General features: G+C 42.1%; 1 pseudogene; it reads right to left on the bottom strand.

Moving 5' to 3' along the window:
* Nucleotides 1-7,874: 7,874 nt before the first annotated feature.
* Nucleotides 7,875-9,868, bottom strand: LOC136532368 (cytokinin dehydrogenase 7-like; annotated as a pseudogene).
* Between the last annotated feature and the right edge of the window lie 203 nt (nucleotides 9,869-10,071).

Here is a 10,071-nt window from a genome sequence, read left to right as displayed (position 1 = left end):
CTCCCGCAACCACTCCCGAGAGAACCACTGATCAGCAGCCTTCTGACTTCCCCGTCCTGTACCTCTGCGCGCACGGAGGAGCGGGAGAGCAGGTGCCTCCGGAACCCACGTCCGCATGAGAATCCTGCACGGGGTGAGCGGCGATTAGGTTTTTAGGGAGCGATCCGCGACTGCTCGTCCATCTTCTTCCTGCTGGAGATCGTTCTAGGATCCATCTTCTCCCTGGAACATCAAGGCGTCTTCTTCCCGGTGATCCGTTCGTGGGACTGCACTGCGAACATCTTTCTGCATCGACTATGGTCCGCGACTTCGAGCAACGCACTATGTCGACTAGTGCGAATGGAGCCTCCGATGCCCTCGGTATGGGGCCCTCCGCTGGGTACAGTCTAATCTCTGTGATTACTGTATTTTGTATTCTTACTTTTTCAATGAGTATGTCATATATGCATGCTGTAGTGTTCATAAGAAATATACACATACACATATATGCTGTCACAAACCTGCTGATGTTATATTTCTAAATTAAACTGATAATGAAAATGCCTAAATTTCTAACAGGACAGAGCCAGGAAACAGTTTTTGCCATGCTTCTCTTGCTGCAACACTGCGCTTGACTTGAGGCGGTGAAACCAGAAATTGAGAGATTGTTTGTGTTTTCTTGAGGTCAACATTCAGCCTTGAAAACGTTGACAAATGGAAGTACATCAGAGCTTTGGGGGGTTTTAATATATATTTTGGAACTGATTGACTTTTTGTGAAAAAAGAAAGAGGAATGCACCTGAAGCATGACTGGGGAAAAGTTACGTTAACAAGGTTCCATCTGCTGGTTTTGAGCTTTTGACTCCTAATGATTATTGGTCAGAGCCATTTCTTCCTATCCTCGCCTTGGTTTCTGAGTACCATGCATCTTCAGAGAATAATAAAATCAATATTTCTTCTGCCTTGCTGGCTGAAAATTACATAAGCTATATCTATATAACATAGTGGCCAAACAGTAAGCCTCCGGTTAGTCTAACTCAAATAAATGTGTTTCGTCATTTTAATCACCTCGTGTTTCATTTAAAAATTGTTTAATCACCTCGTGCTATACAAAATTAAGCTTGATAAAAAACAATATTTTGTCAGTTTAATCACCCGTGCTATACAAAATTAAGCGTGATAAAATCAAATTTGAAGATAAGATTGCAAGTAGTGTCGCAGCAATCTGGCAAAAAAAAAACATGTGAGTAGGAGAGTTTGACGAGATTTTGTCAAGACGACAACAGCCCTTAGTAACAACCAATGATGCCAGTAGGTAAACTGGAAATTGACTCTCGGTTTTCTATCGCAGCATATGCAGACTTTGAACTATTCAAGATGCTATCTCCATTGACATTGGGGTTTGTTCATTTCCGGCAGGAATAAATAACTGAGTGACAGGAACGTAAGCGCTTTTTTGTTATTGAACTCAGATACTCAATGATGATATTATAACTGTGAGTTGATGTGCGCTCAGATGAGAAATTTAAACTCGATGTCAAGATGTTGGTGCGGGCCTTCAAGATTGGTTGCTTTATATATTCATAATCTTGTTGCCTTTGAGGGTCGAGATGCAGATCTGCATCCTTCGACCCTTAGGTAGCAAGATTATGGAATACAAAACACCTGAGAGGTGCTCGTTCTTCAAGATTTGGTGCTTTAGATTTCATCTTAGACCTCATGGTCAAAAAGCATATATACATCCCTTGACCGTGAGGGTTGCAAGATGGAAGGTAGAGCACCTCACTTGAGGGTGAAGTTTTGCGAGGTGCTCGTTCTTCAAGATTGGGTGCTTTAGATTTCATCTTTGTACCTTTGAGGATCAAGATGCAGATAAACCAGAGGTACAAAGATGGAAGATAAACCCTCAGAGGTACAAAGATGGAAGATAAACCACCTCACTGAGATGTTGGTGCAAGTTTTGCGAGGTGCTACTTCTCCATCCTTTGAGGAGTCCTTCGAGATTGGGTGCTTTAGATTCCATCTTGCAGCTCTGGCGGTTAAGAAGCAGATCTGCATCCCTTGAACGTGAGGGTTGTAAGATGGAAGGTAGAGCACCTCACTGAGGGGGAAGTTTTGCGAGGTGTTGCGTCATTCTTGGTCTCAAGGTCCGCGGCTAGTCCTTGCCGCTGATGGAGTATTGGTTTGTATCTGGAAACCGCCGTATGATACAGCTTTGTTATCGCGTAGACCTAGAATCCCCGGCTCGTTCCCTAACTCCGGGATTGGAACCTGGCAGTGCCTCGGCGGCGTTCATCCCATAAGAACATGGAACTAATAATTAACAGGCATGATAATTAGCAGGCAATGAACAGGCATGATAATTAAGCACAACTTTCACTGTCATTATATTTAACATAACATAAGATAATTATATGTCTGCTACTCAGACTCTCTTCTTGTCATTGACCTCCTTGGATGCGGCCAATTTTGGAACTGATTGACTTTTTTGTGAAAAAAGAAATAGGAATGCACCTGAAGCATGACTGGGGAAAACTAATGATTATTGGTCAGAGCCATTGCTTTATATCCTCGCCTTCCTTTCTGAAGACCATGCTTGTTCAGAGAATATAAAAGAAATATTTCTTCTGCGTTACTGGCTGAAAAATACATAATCTATATAACAATAGTGGCCAAACAGTAAGCCTAGTTGGTCTAATAACTCAAATAAATGTGTTCCGTTAATTTAATCACTTCGTGTTTCCTTTAAAAATTGTTACAATCAAATTTAAGCTATATAGCAAAAATTTAAGCTTGATAAAATCAAATTGAAACTCAGTTCCAGTCGAAAATTGTGTATCGTCGCAGGCTCGCAGCAATCTGCAAAAAAAAAGTGACCGTAGCAATCAACTGACAGTAGATTTTGTCAACACGGCAGTAGCCTAACAACCAATGATGCCAGTAGGCAAACTGGAAACTGACTCTCGGTTTCTATGGCAGCATATATAGACTTTGAACTATTCAAGGTGCTATCTCCATTGACATTGGGATTTGTTCATTTTCGGCAGGAATAAATAATGGTGTGACAGGAACGTAAGCACTTTTTGTTTTTGAACTCAATGATGATATTATAACTGTGAGTTGATGTGCGCTCAGATGAGAAATTTAAACTCGATCTCAAGAAAAATAAATCCTTCCGACGGCAGGATTATATATTGTACAAAGAATGCGAGGATTCATGAACATGGGGGCTTATATTTATCAGACCAAATCAAATCTGCAGATACTAATATATGTCAATTGTCAACTGGTTGAATACTACCATGTGGCTGGTGAGGGTGAAGAATTAATGCCTCTAAATAGATAGATGTTGAATGTTTGTTCTTAAAGTCAAGAGATCACATCATATTTATGTGGTGTCATTACTGGTCCTTGCAAACCTAGCATTATAAAACTTTGAATTGTTTTTATTCTTAACACCTTGAAAGTCATGGATTTTTGGCAGAAAAGAAAAGGAATGTACTTGACAACTAGGGGAATTTTTTTTAACACATGACAACAACTAGGGAAACATCAAGCTATTGAGTTTCATGGCGTTGTTTTTTGTTGCTGATTTGAAGAGACTAGTCAAAGATTATGTCTTGGTTTCATATACTTTTAAATTTTTATTTTATCAATGTTAGTTGCTTTTGCATATTTAGTTCGGAAGATAAAAGTCATGTGTGTACATTTGTCATGAAAAATACTTTTAGAATCAACATAACTTTGTAATATTTTACGAATATATCTATCAAAAATAGTGATGAAATATAACTTTGAAGGCAATAAAAACTCAAAAGAATAATGTAATTGTTACCAAAGGGAACACTTTTTAGTAACAGAGCCAGAGCCGGCAGGTCCTAAGATTGACTAAATCGTCATAGACGTCTTGCTATTCACAGGCATGTAGCCTACCACTTAAAGAATAACATCATAAATTCTATAATGAATCTAGAAAAAAATGCAAGCACTCGTCCAAAATCGAAGACTTTTGAAACTAGATGAGTAGGTTCCACTATAAATAACCTAATGAATTTAGATCATGTTTAGACCTCCTAAAAAAATGAGAATGAGGTAGAAAAATGAGAATGGGATCCAAACACTTGGATTCTAGAATGGAATTTTAGAATCCAACTAGCTACCCAAACCTTACTATTTGGATTCTCACTATGCAAAGGCAATAATCACTATGAGAATAAGATCCAAACACCCGTCAACTTTTTATCTAGAATGATTACAAGAATAAGATCTAGCAGGGCCTAAAGTACGTTCAACTCACACCAGAGGGAAGGCTATATGTTAACCTAACTAGAACAAACAGGAGCTTTTGTCAGCATATGGAATCATGGATATAATTTATTAATTATTTTGTGTCATGTATGTTGAATAATTAGGCAAGTTCATGATTAATTTTAGAATATAAAACATGACAAACACAAGATACTAGCTTAACATACTAGTTGAACCAAACAACATCAACATAAACAGCAGCAAGGTGCAACCAGCAGACACATTAAAATAACAGATGAATCATGGCGTACATGCTTCTTGTTTGCAAATGAAGACGTCATGGCTGGTGGTGGAGGAGCAACAATGTTGTTGACGACGTCAGTGATACGGGTCAAAGCAGATGGCAGCGAAGACAATGGTATGCAGCACCGCCTGACTTGGATGAAAGACGAACTATCATGAAGGTCACGAGCAACAGCGCAAAGGCGCTTCCCAAAAAACTTATCCATCCTCTCCTGGTGCAGGATCACAAGGGTGAGCAGTTCCGGAGACCTGCTCTCCTGATCACCGGTGCACGCAAGCACTCGGAATAGAGAGGCTATAACGGTAGCGCGACAGTGAAAAAGAGGCAAAACCCTAACTCAAATAGATTGACGTGTTTTTCAGCGGTGGCCAATAGGTCGTTTAGGGAATTCCTGCATGATCTTGTGATGCGATCACGATCTAAACTGAATAGGTTTTTTATCGTAGACTTAAAGACCAAACAACCAAAAGGTTAAAACTACAAAAGGAGACTAGACTTAGAGGTCAAGCAACAAAAAACTAAAACTACAAAAGGAGGCCATACTCCCGCAAGATCATGAGCCAAAATTTTGTCGAACCATTCACACACAAGTGCCACGTGCCCTTCCCCTCAAGCCTAAGAAAGCGAGCACGTGTAGTGTTCTGTTCTCTCTCTTCGCACTAGACTTGGTGGAGTGGAAAGGACTTCCATATATATGCATGTTATCATCTACTTCAACTATCAAGGTAAGACTAATGTTATCCTCTACTTCAACTAGCAAGGTGAGACTAAAGTTCTCCCACTTCCGTATGCATATATGAATGGTCCTTGAGATTTATTTGGAACAATTGGAGATTATCAATTTGGGCCAAGCATTTTCCAACAATCTATACTATCAGAGACTCTAAGCATAATAAAATCAAATAGGTAAATACTAGTACATAAATGATTTTTGTCAATGCCATGGATTTTTTTCTATTGGTGGTTCATAAAGGATAAGTGCCATGGAAATAGAATGAAGGGCCCATGGCTATGAAGCGCCAGTGGAGATAGATCTCTACTAGCGGTTTCCTTAAGGTTACCACTAGTACAAATCCTCTATATTACACTGGCGGTAGGCTTAAGATAGCCGCTAGTATAAATGACAGTTGTCTTAAGCCAACCTGCTAGTATAATATAGAGGATTTGTACTAGCGATAACCTTAAGAAAATCACCAATAGAGATGTATTTACACTTGCGGATTTTCTTAGTGGCCATGGATGAAGAAATTAAATGACCAAAACTAAAGTTTGTAGTGCTAAAAATATCTGCAGCTTTGTAGTTGACAACTGCCATGAAATTAAATGACCAAAACCAAAGTTTCATCATTTGACATCATTTAGGGTCCAAAATTATATTTTAAAAGATTAATGGTTTTGATTTTTTTTTTTAAAATCAAGTGACCTCGGATGGAGAAATATCCTAAACCAAAGTTGGAGTACGCGAAGAGATCTAAAACTTTTCAGTTCAAACTTTTTCTATTTGAATTGGTTTAGGGTCTCAAATATACATTACAATATTCACCACAGTGAATACAAAGTGAATGTATGAGCCACTTAGTCACAAATGGCTCTAAGGCGTAGTGGTAGTGAAGCAACATATGAGTGCTGAAGATGTATTTCGATCCCCAATGGCTGCAAGCACTCGTATTTCATATGACAATTCCACTGTACTTGTTACATGGTTTGCCACCATGGGAGCTGGTGTTTTTGCTCTCTTTTTTTACCCAATTTGCAAATTCTGGAAAAGTAATTTGCACTAGCGGTTTGGGTGATTCTCAAGTGACGCTGGTACAAGCGTATTAGTGGTGGTCTAATTAGCCTAAGTACTTCGCAAAGCACCTACGCTAATCACTTAATATTTTCGTAAGCACTTTTGGTGGCTAGAGCATAAACGGATGAGCCTCAACTCTCCACACACTTCCCTCGGCTGACCGAGCAATAGGGTATATGTATATATCTTCGCTCAAAAAAAAGTTAGGCTATATATAGCCCCAACATCTAAAACTAGTCGTTACTCGCCATTACACATTCTTTTGTGAGCATCGGATTGTTTCTATGCCTACCATCAGAACAATATGATGGTGCTACTTTGACTAGCCGTTTGAAACTAGGTGTTATGCACTTTTCTGTGAGCATCGGATTGTCTCTATGGCCATCGGAATATAAGCATCGGAGTATAAGTTACCCTGTTTTCCCATTTTGCCTTGTGAGCATCAGATTGTTCTTATGACCATTGAATTGTTCCTATGACCATTGGATAAGCATCGGACTATAAGTTACCCTGCTTTTAGCCCGACAAACTTTCATATATTAGATATAACTTTTAGCTCCGAACTTTAATTTTGATGATCTTGGACTTTTTGAGAAGCTAATGAAAAGCTCCCAACCTTTGAACAGATATCATATCAATTTGAGCAGATCCAAAATCATGACATAAGTCCAATTCATCCATCTTTGTCTCGGCTTTAGTGGCTTTAATTTTTTTTGTGTCTTTTCTTCTGGCCTTCTATTTCTTGGTGTCTTAGACTTCTAGCATATATTGTAGGTCTTAACCATACCTTCTAATGTCTTGCTTGAGATGTTGACCATCCGGATCATCACTTTGCCTAAGTCTAAGTCCACCTTACATCCATTTGAACTATACATTGTATACTAGCAAACATCGTTAGTCCAAATTAAATGGTCACGTTGATCATCAAACACCAAAATTCAAACATAATGGCCCATAAGGTCCATTTTCCTTACATGTATCATCTTAATGTATTTACCTTAGATCAATATAGGTTCCTTCATTAAAAGCAATTTCTATAAGGGGCGTTTGGATCCCTTCATTTTGGAGGAATTGAAATCTACTTAATGGATTAGACTATTTGGCTTGGAATTTAAGATTCCACATCTTTTCAAAGTTCACATATAAACGTATCTCAAATTCATAGGGTGAAAGATGGAAATTGATTCTATAGATCATCAAGCTATGTTTCTACTCTCCAACTTATAGCACGTTCTTCCAACTCGCTTCTCTATAGTAGAAATGCAACATATAAGCATCTCTCTTACATAGCTAACAATACTATACAAATATATTCCACATACAACCATATTAACTTAATTAATATGGGCCTAAATTATAATTTTTTAAATGAATTCAATTCCAAGGATCCAAATGGGGCCTAATTGTCTTTACTTGCAACCAGTGTTTGAGCATTCAAGCAAAAGCTTAACTAGTTGGTTTTTACCCTTTAATAACCCAAAAAAAGTTGTACAAATAGACCTCTCTAAAAGATTCAAGTCAATTTGCAATTGCCTCCTAACAGTAAAAAAAATTATGTACAAATAGACCTATCTTGCTATGAAACACCTATCATATACATTCTACATAAGAAAAATCATTTCTATTTGCTAAGACTATGAGAACGGGCAATCAGGCAGAAGCACTGCCAGATGCCTCTACTGGCTTTGAGAAAATCCTCTGGCCTGGCGACAATAATGCCTGAGGATCATATCTAGCCTTTAGCTCAGCAATTTTGCTCCATTTTGCCCCAAAATGTTGTTGCCACCCGTCTTGAGATGTGTAGTGTGGCAGGTACTGTTTGCATCCTATGCCTTCCTGATCACAGAAGTCCAACACCGCCTTGTTCCCTCTCTCAAGCTGGGGCACATCATCCATGGACAATGCCGACCAAAGCATACTCACGGCATAGAACACGTCGTCGTTCGTGGTTGGGGTCATTGCTGTCATCCGATCGTCCCACACATCCTTGTTCATAGGGTACATGAGGATGATCCCGGCTGGGTTGGCGTCCTTGAGGAGAGCCTTGAACACGCCATTGTCAAAGTCGAGGATGCGAGACCGCGGGACGAAGAGGTTCAGCCATGGGTGTGGCACCTCCCAGACGCCGGCTGACCGGAGCACCCTCTCCTCCTCGCGCACCCGGTCGAGGAACTGCACGAACGTCACGTCCTTGGAGAACACAAACCCTGGCTCGAAGCTAAGCCGATCCAGGAGTGCCGTCATTTTCTGCGACGATTAATAGCAAGATCGAATGAGTTTTCTTTCATCCAGAGCGATAGGCGGTGTAAAATCATGGTGATAACAATGAAATTAAATTCGAATTTTGTATTCGAGCTAATTTGTACCTTATCCACAGATATGGCGCTGTCCTCGGTGTAGTACATGGCAGCTTCGATGTAGTAGATTGCCGCGGACCCAGTCCTGAAAGCGAGCCTAGCAAGCCTAGTAAGATCGGCGCCGGAGAAGAACGGTGTTGATTTGGGGCCTTCGACCAAGGACCGGTTGAGCTGGACCTGGCCTTCAACGTAGTCGAACTCGAACCTGGCCTCACCAGTTCGGTTTGATATGAGAAACTCCTGATCCTTGGTGAAAGTGGCGGACATCCGAGTAGGCAAGCCGAACCCAACGCACCCTCTTGGGCGCCGGCTCAAGCCGGGTCCGAGCACGGGTTATGACCCCGAACTGGCCCAATCCACCCAGAGCTGCGAAGAACAGGTCCGAGTTCACGTCCCTGGAGCATGTCACCATCTCACCTGTCCCTGCATTGTCCATGATACATAAACTATTATTAACATGCGTGTGTTACTAATTGTCACTGGGGATAATTACTATTGTTACTGCTGTAAATCTGTAATGATCATATCGATCGATACCTGTGACGACGTCGAGTTCGTGCACGTTGGCGATCTGAGGGCCGTGCCGGAACGCCTGCCCGCCGATGCCAGCGTTGGAGAGCGTGCCGCCGACGGTGAGCCGGAGGTAGTCCGTCCACACGCGTGGCGCCAGGCCGTGCTGCAGCGTCGCGCGGAGGACGTCGATCCACAGCTGCTCTCCGCCGGCGTCGACGAACGGCTCCGCGCCGGCCGGGGACACGTTGATGCGGGGCGCGCGGTGACCGCGCCCGAGCGAGCTCATGTCCACGACAACGCCTCCCGGGGCGAGCGCCTGTCCGCGCCAGGAGTGGCCCTCCCCGCGCGGCGCCACGGGGAACGGCGCAGCCGACGAGGCGGAGAACCGGATGAGCGCGGCGATGTCCGCGGGCGTGGCGGCATGGAACACGGCCTCCGGCGCGGACTTCACCAGTTGGCCGAAGTCCGTCGACGCCTTCGCCGTCGAGTTGCGATCTGTGCGGATCCTCGACGCGATGCCCAGGCCGAAAAGATCGCCGGGGAGGCCAGCCGCAGGCATTGGCCGGAGCTGGCCGGCAACGACGACTGAGAGTAAGCTGGTGAGGACGGCGATCGCCGCGAAATGAGTCCTTGCCATGCTTCTCTTTCTGCAACACTGCACTTGGAGGTGGCGAATTTGATCTGCGGACCTGATTGCTTTGGGGGTTATAGAAATTATAGAAGGAGAGATTACTTGTGTATCCTAGAGGCCAAGAATTTCCATGGTATTTATAGGATACCATTTGGCCTCGCAAACGTTGACAAATGGAGGCACAGCAGCCTTTCTGATTATTGATTTGTTCTGAATATTTTTAAGCTGATTGACTTTTGCCACAAAA

The sequence above is a fragment of the Miscanthus floridulus genome, unplaced genomic scaffold, assembly GCF_019320115.1.
Source record: "Miscanthus floridulus cultivar M001 unplaced genomic scaffold, ASM1932011v1 fs_590_3_4, whole genome shotgun sequence".
Classification (NCBI taxonomy): Eukaryota; Viridiplantae; Streptophyta; class Magnoliopsida; order Poales; family Poaceae; genus Miscanthus; species Miscanthus floridulus.
The sequence above is the reverse complement of the archived record's forward strand: the minus strand, read 5'-3'. Positions and strand labels throughout refer to the sequence as shown.